Source organism: Carlito syrichta, unplaced genomic scaffold, assembly GCF_000164805.1.
Source record: "Carlito syrichta isolate Samal-C Ts95f unplaced genomic scaffold, Tarsius_syrichta-2.0.1 Scaffold142898, whole genome shotgun sequence".
NCBI classification, from domain to species: domain Eukaryota; kingdom Metazoa; phylum Chordata; class Mammalia; order Primates; family Tarsiidae; genus Carlito; species Carlito syrichta.
The window spans coordinates 33,022-41,511 of record NW_007086994.1 but is presented as its reverse complement, the minus strand read 5'-3'; the positions used below and the strand labels follow the sequence as shown (position 1 = coordinate 41,511).

At 40.9% G+C, this 8,490-nt stretch overlaps 1 protein-coding gene across 2 annotated transcripts in view; it reads left to right on the top strand.

Annotated features, from left to right (window-relative positions):
* The window catches only part of LOC103251431 (calcium-responsive transcription factor-like), a 39,360-nt gene that overhangs the window by 4,373 nt on the left and 26,497 nt on the right, over nt 1-8,490 (top strand). For both annotated transcript variants that reach the window (XM_021708546.1, XM_021708548.1), the window contains exon 2: nt 744-905. The gene's annotated coding sequence lies outside the window, so the exon portion shown is untranslated. The remainder of the gene's footprint in view (nt 1-743; nt 906-8,490) is intronic.

The following is an 8,490-nucleotide window of genomic DNA, read 5'->3' as shown; positions in this document are numbered from 1 at the left end:
GACCGAGTGAGACTCCAACTCAAAAAAAAAAAAAAAAAAATAAGCTTGTCAGTTCTAGGACCTAGGAGGGGGGATATGGAGAGAGGGGCTTTTATTTTCAATCTTCTTGTGGCTCCAAAAGATACCCATATGTTATTGAATACTTTCCTTTTTATTTTTTAATTTTTTTGAGTCAGAGTCTCACTCTGTTGCCCAGGCTGGAGTGCAGTGACACACTCACAGTCACCGACTGCAGCCTCGACCTGTTAGCTGGAACTACAAGCACGTACCACCACATCTGGCTAACTTTTTCATTTATTGTAGAGATGAGGTCTCACCAAGTTGCCTAGGCTGGTCTTGAGTCCATGGGCTCAGGCAGTCCTCTCACCTCGGCCTCCCAAAGTGCTGGGATTATAGGCATCAGCCACTGCGCCCGGCTTATTGAATACATTCATTGAAAAATAAATTTAATTTGCTACAGAGGTCTTTGTTTCACTGGTAATTATAAAATGTGAGAGTTTAAATCTTAGTCCAAATTAATTTTATATAAGGAAACAGGTACAGAGAGGTTAAGTCACCTACACAAAGTTACACGTAGTTATCTGTGAAGTCAGTTCTAGTTTTTAGTGCTCTTTAACTAAGTCAATTGATGGTTCTTTTAGGCTGGTGCTGGTTATTTTAAAATAAAACCTGCATAACAAAATCTAGTAGTTTTCTTTATATGTAGAAAAATAAACTATGCATTGAATACCTTCTCATTACAGAGAAAATGCTGCTAAGACACAATTCAAGCTTTCATATAAATGAAGCTACAAGTATCATGAGTTAGTGCCCCAAAAGGAAGAACTTCGCTGGACAAGAAAGAGCATTTCTGGGGGTAGTACAATGCTTGAGGCCTGGAATTTAAACTTGAGCACTATCTGAAGGTAAAAATTTTATTTTTAACTAATTGAAAGTAATAGCTTTATTTTTAAAAGTAACTATTATGTATCATGTTAACAGAAAAGTCAAATTATACATTGTATGTAGCTTGTTCTATTTATGATTATCAATTGGAAAAGAACATTTATATTTACTTTAATATTAATATCTTCATTCTTGAAAACTTTACTTTGATGGAATGGAGTTAATTGGGAATTGGGGTAAGTTCATACCATATACTGACATTGAGAATAGATGGGAAAATTGTGTATTTTGTGTTATCCTGCCGTTGTCAGTATTGAAGAAGGTGATGCAAATTTTTTTTTTTTTTTTAGTTGGAATCTCACTCTGTCACCCAGGCTGGAGTGCAGTAGCACGCTCACGGCCACCATAGCCTCAATCTGCTGGGCTCAGGCGCCCCTTTCCCTCAGCCTTCCAAGTAGCTGGAACTGCAGGTACGTACTACCATGCCTGGCTAATTTTTTGATTTGTTGCGTAGATGTCTCGCCAAGTTGCCCAAGCTGGTCTCGAACCCTGGGCTCAAGCAATCTACTTGCCTCAGCCTCCCAAAGTGCTGGGATTACAGACTTGAGCCACCCTCCCTGGTGGTCATGCAAATTGATGAAAGAAAGGAGGAAGGAAAGAGTAATACCTTTCTTTTTACTGCATTCAAGTTATTATTATTATTATTATTATTAATGTTTTATTTTTTTCAGTTGGAATCTCACTCTGTCACCCAGGCTGAAGTGCAGTGGCATACTCACAGCCACTGCAGCCTCTACCTGCTGGACTTAGGTGATCCTTCCGCCTCAGCCTTTCAAGTAGCTGGAACTACAGGTATGCACTACCACACCTGCCCACTTGTTTGATTTATTGTAGAGATGAAGTTGCCTAGGTTGGTCTTAAACCTCTGGGCTCAGATAGTCCTCTTGCCTTGGCCTCCCAAAGTGCTGAGATAAAGGTGTGAGCCATCACGCCTGGCTTGTTTAAATTATTTTTACAGGGTGTCTATAACCTAACCTATCAACCTAATGGGTTAGGTTGATACTCATATTAAAACCCACTCTTCCATATGCTAGACTCAGTTGATCCTTCTGCCTCTGCCTTCCAAATAGCTGGACCTACAGGCATGCACCACCATGCCCAACTATTTTTTGATTTATTGTAGAGATGAAGTCTCGTCAAATTGCTCAGGCTGGTCTTGAACTCATGGGCTCAGGTAATCCTCTCACCTCGGCATCCCAAAGTGCTGGATTATAGGCATGATCCACTGCGCCTCACCAAGTTTTTTCATTTTAAGAGAATACACCAGACCAGGTTCTGTGGTTCGTGCTTATAATCCCAGTACTTTGGAAGGCTAAGGTGGAAGGGTCGCTTGACCACAAGAGTTCGAGATCAGCCTGGGCAGCATAGTGAGACCTCATCTCTACAAATAAATCAAAAAATTTGCTGGGTATGGTGGCACATGCCTGTAGACTTAGCTGCTCAGGAGGCTGAGGTGGGAGGATCACCTGAGCCCAGCTGTGTGAGACTGCGGTGAGCCATGATCATCCCACTACACTCCAGCCTGGGCGACAGTAAAACCTCGACTCAAAAACAAAAAAAGAAATATGTTTATTAAATTCAATAAAAATTTCACTGATGAAATTTCAGATAGAGTAAGTAAAAGTAAATCAGGAATAAAAATGGCCAGACACAGTGGCTTATGCCTATAATCCCAGCACTTTGGGAGGCCAAGATGAGAGAATCACTTGAATCCAGGAGTTTGAGACCAGCATGGTAACATAGTAAGATCCCGTCACTTAAAAAAGAAATTTAGGCAAGTAAGAGTAATATGCAGTAGGATCAAGGCACTGTGGAAACTGGGAATGTTTTTGGAATTCTTTCTCCCAAGTTATTAGCTTTTATTTATTTTTTTTGAGTTGGAGTCTCACTCTGTCACCCAGACTAGAGTGTAATGGCTGCTCCCGGCTGCCGCAGCCTCGACCTACTGGGCTCCGGCAATCCTTCCGCCTCAGCCTTCCAAGTAGCCGGAATTACAGGCATGCGCTACCACACCTGGCTGATTTTTTGATTTATTGTAGAGATGAGGTCTTGCTGCCCAGGCGGGTCTCGAACCCACAGGCTCAGGCAATCCACTCACCTCAGCCTCCTAAAGGCGCGGGATTACAGGCTGAGCCACCGAGCCTGGCCTGTTAGCACTTTTTATAACTCCTTCCCAAACAATACTTCTGAATCAGTTCCACAGAGTGTTTTCTCAATGACTGCAATGCCTGCATCAGTTAGAAGTCTAGATTTAGGGCGAGGTTGGATGTCCTTCCATTGCTTGCAGAAAAGCTTTTAGTATTTAGGAACTGCTTCTAATTACATTTCAGGCAGGAAAGGTTGAAAACAAAAATCAACAAAAAATTTCTTTTAACATCTTTAATTTGTTAATCTATTAAAAAAAGATGTAAAGCTATGGGCTTGTGCTAATAAAAGAAAGAAGGAGCTTTGTCTATTGCCTTGAAAGAGTTCCTATCTTAATAATAGAGTAGGGCCAGACACAGAGGCTCATGCCTGAAGTCTTTTAGAAGAGCCTTTAGCATTCTTCACATATGAGATCTTATGGTTAACCAGGGCAGTGGCTCACACCTGTAGTCCCAGCACTTTGGGAGGCAGAGGTGAGAAGACTGCCTGAGTCTAGGGGTGTTAGACCAGTCTGGGCAACTTGATAAGACCTCATCTCTACAATAAATCAAAAAATTTGCTAGGCATGATAACACACACCTGTAGTTCCAGCTACCTGGAAGACTGAGGAGGATCACCTGAGTTCAGCAGGTTGCAGTTGTGGTAGCTGTGAGCAAACCACTGCATTCCAGCCTGGGTGACGGAGTAAGACTGATTTTTAAAAAAAAGCTCTTACCATTGGTTTAAGATCTTATTGTTGGCATACCAAGATATTTTATTTCTTCTTTTTCAATTTGGATACCCTTTATTTGTCTCTTGCCTGATTGCTCTGACTAGGACTTTCAGTACTATGTTAAGTAGACTTGGTAAAGGTAGGGCTCATTGCCTTGTTTCGGTTCTAAAGGGGAATGCATTCAACTTTTCTCTGTTCAGGATGGCGTTGGCTGTGGGTTTGTCATAAGTGGCTTTTATTATTTTGAGGAATGTTCCCTCTGTACCTATTTTGATGGGGCTTTTTATTTTTTATCTATTTATTTATTTATTTTTTGAGTTGGAGTCTCACTCTGTCGCCCAGACTGGAGTGCAGTGGCCGCTCCCGGCCACCGCAGCCTCGACCTGCTGGGCTCCGGCAATCCTTCCACCTCAGCCTTCCAAGTAGCCGGAATTACAGGCATGCGCTACCATGCCCGGCTGATTTTTTGATTTATTGTAGAGATGAGGTCTCGCTGCCCAGGCAGGTCTTGAACCTGTGGGCTCAGGCAATCCACTCACCTCAGCCTCCCAAAGGCACGGGATTACAGGCTGAGCCACTGAGCCCAGCTTTTTTTTAAAAAATGAGTCTCATTCTTTCGCAGCTGGAGTGCAGTGGCATGCTCACAGCCACTACATCCTCCACCTGTTGGGCTCAGATGATCCTTCCATCTCAGCCTTCCAAGTACCCAGAACTACAGGCACATGCCACCACACCTGGCTAATTTTTTTATTGTAGAGGTGAGGTCTTGCCAAATTGCCCAGGCTGGTCTCGAACCCCTGAACTCAGGCAGTCCTCTTGCTTCTGCTTCTCAAAGTGCTAGGATTACAGGTGTGAGCCACTGTGCCCAGCTTAGGTTTTTTTTAATGAGTTCTTTTAAGAAAGGATTAAGTTGCTTGAGAAAAAAAATTGACACCAATGACTCTGAGTTGAAAGTGATTAGAAAGAATCAGTTTCTGAATACAGAGTTGTTTTAGGAATAACATAGATGTATTTTACTTTTTTAAATATGTACGAGAGTTTTATGAAATAAAAACCTATGTTTAAGTTTAAAATACCAATTCAGTAAGTGTGAAATTAAATTTTCAAGTTAGAAAGTGTATATCATTGTTTGATTGACTTCATTTTTCTTTCTTAGTGATATATCAAAATAATGGTGAACTTTCTGTCAGTGACATCTTAGATTTGATGAGATAGAGTATTTTTTCTTATACATTGCAGGACTTTTGTATTTATGTTTATGATTATTTTCAAATATAAATTTTATTCCCATTCAGGTATGGTGAAGCCAACAGATTAGGAAATGATTGCCATTGAAAAGATAGTATATTACTCACAGTTCCAGGAGGACGAGGATATGCCACACCACACAGCACCGCACAAAAGAACTCCAAGGTAGCAGCCTGAGAGGGAGTGGGAGAACTTCAGGAGAACCTTTATTGTGGTTTTCCAGAGACGAAATGTGCAAAGCAGGGTGAACAGACTAAACAGGTTTAGGATCGGGTAGTTTGAATAATTTCTATGGGCTTCAGGGTTGATTGGCTTGGCTGCCCCTCTTTGTCTGTTACTTGACACAAAGTGATAGGACACAGGAATGGAGGCCCATAGTGAAAGAAGCCTGTGAGGAAGATATTTGTGGTAGGGGAGGCCCTCTGGATTGGTTACATTGCATAGGAAAAATTTACCAGAGAGTCTCCACTATCTCTAGGAATCAGTTAATCCTGGGAGACACAGTCCTTTCCTGATCAACAAGGCCCAAGATGTCAAAGAATGAGATACAAAAACTAGGAAACACAGCGAATATATGACAATTAAAATTGGCTTATAATTTCTCTCCCTTACATTGTCCTTGACAATTTTGGTATTCAGTTTATACCATCATCATAGAATGAGGTGGGAGTAATCCCTCTTCACTCTATTAGGAGTTTATATGAGATTGAAACTATTTGTTTTTTTATAAAGTTTGGTTTTATAACATGCCTGTAAGCTGAATTTAGTAGCTTGCCCCTGTAATCCTAGCACTTTGGGAGACTGAGATGCGAGGATCACATACGCCTAGGAGTTTGAGACCACATCTCTTCAAAAAAAAAAAAAAAATTAATTGGGTGTGATGATGTGTGCCTGTAGTCCCAGCTACTCAGGAGGCTGAGGTGGGAAGATTGCTTCAGTCCAAGAGTTTGAGGCTGTAGCTATGTTTGCATGTTTATTCATCTTTATTTTTTTTTTGAGTTGGAGTCTCACTCTGTCGCCCAAACTGGAAATGCAGTGGCACACTCCCGGCCACCACAGCCTCAACCTGCTGAACCTTCAGCCCCAGCCTTCCAAGTAGCCAGAACTACAGGCACGCACTACCACACCTGGCTAATTTTTTTTTTTTTTTTTTGAGTTGGAGTCTCACTCTGTTGCCCAGACTGGAGTGCAGTGGCCGCTCCCGGCCACCGCAGCCTCAATCTGCTGGGCTCAGGTGATCCTTCCATCTCAGCCTTCCAAGTAGCCGGAACTACAGGTGTGCACTACCACGTCCAGCTAATTATTTGATTTATTGTAGAGATGAGGTCTCGCCAAGTTGCCCAGGCTGTTGTCAAATCCATGGGCTCAGGCAGTCCTCTCACCTTGGCCTCCCAGAATGGTGGGATTACAGACTTGAGCCACTGCGTCTGGCTTACTCATCTTTTTTATGTCTGCTTTTATAGTTAGTCTTTTTTTAAATTCCTAATAATTATTTGTGCCTTTTCCCCCCTTTATTTATAAATCTCTTTGGAGGTCTGTTTTTTTCTGTCTCCACAGAGCATCAACTTCTTGCATTATTAACTTCTCCATTGTATCTTTGTGGTTTATTTCATTGAATTATGCTTTTTTTTTTTTTGAGTTGGAGTCTCACTTGTCACCCAGGCTGGAGTGTAGTGGCACACTCATGACCACCGCAGCCTTGACCTGGTGAGCTTAGGCGGTCCTTCCGCCTCATCCTTCCAAGCAGCTGGAACTATAGACGCACACTAGAATTATGCTCTTTAATATGGCCTGCTTTCTTATGTGTTTGCATTTCTTATTTTTCTAGCTTTTTAAAATTTATTTATTGTAGAGATGAGTTATTGCCAACTTGCCCAGGCTGTTCTTGAACCTGTGGGCTCAGGCAATCCTCTCACCTCCGTCTCCCAAATTACTGGGATTACAGACATGAGCACTGTGCCCAGCCTCTAGCATTTTGAATTGGATACTTAGCTCATTAATTCAATCTTCTATTTTTTTTCCATAAAAGTGTGTTTTTTAATTGACAAAAACTATATATAGATGGTTTACAATATGATGTTTTGATATTTGTATATACTGTGGAACAGTTAAATCACACTAGTTAACATATGCATTATCTTGTTTACTTATCTTTCTTTGTGATGAGAATACTTAAAATCTCTGTAAGCAGTTTTCAAGTATACAGTATATTGTGGGAGTTTTTGGCTTTTTTCCCTTGTCATTATTATTTTTAATCGACACTTAATTGTACATATTTGTGGGGTACAATGTGATATTTTGATACATGTATACAATGTATAATGATCAAAGCAGGATAATTAATATATTGTTCTTCAAACATTTTTCATTTTTTTTGTATGAACAGCGAAAATCCACTGAGCTAGCTATTTTAAAATATACAATAAATTATTGTTAATTATAATCACCCTCTAGTATTATAGAATGCTAGAACTTGTTCCTATCTAGTTGTATGTTTGTATCCATTAACCAGAGGAGGGCTATCTCCTTCTTCTACCCTTCTCTGCCTCTGGTAACCACTATTATACTCCCTGCTTCTATGAGATCAACTTTTTTAGTTTCCACACATGAGTGAGAAAATGTGGTTTTATTTTTCTTTCTGTGCCTGGCTTGCTTATTTCATTTATTTGAGACAAGGTCTCACTCTGTTGCCCAGGCTAGAATGCAGTGGCACGATCATAGCTTACTGATGCCTCAGTCTCCTAGGCTGAAGGTATCCTTCCACCTCAGCCTCCTGAGTAGCTAGGACTACAGGCACATGCCACCTTGCCCAGCAGATTTTTTAATTTTTATTTTTATAGAGATGGGGTTTCTTTATGTTTCCCAGGCTGGTCACTGACTCCCCTGGCTTATTTCACTAACATAACGTCCTCTAAACTCATTTTGTTCTTTTTTTGGCTAACTAGTATGACATTATGCATATATACTACATTTTCTTTATTCATGGACATTTTTTGTGAATAACACTGTAAGAAATACAGGAGTGCAGCCATCTCTTCTGCATAATGACTTCCTTTACTTTGGAAAGTAGTAAGATTGCCGTTGTGGGACTGCTAAATGATAACGTAGTTTTAGTTTTAGTTTTTGGAGGATCCTTCATACTGCTTTTTATAATGGCTGTCCTAATTTACATTCCTACCAACAATGTGTAAGTTCCCTTTTCTCCGTATCCTTGTCAATTTGTTATTTTTTTCTTTTTCTTTTTTTTTTTTTTTTAAGTTGGAGTCTCACTCTGTCGCCCAGAGTGGAGTGCAGTGGCCGCTCCCGGCCACCGCAGCCTCGCCTGCTGGGCTTCAGTGATCCTTCCGCTCAGCCTTCCAAGTAGCTGAAATTATAGGTGCGCGCTACCATGCCTGGCTAATTTTTGATTTATTGTAGAGATGAAGTCTCACCAAGTTGCC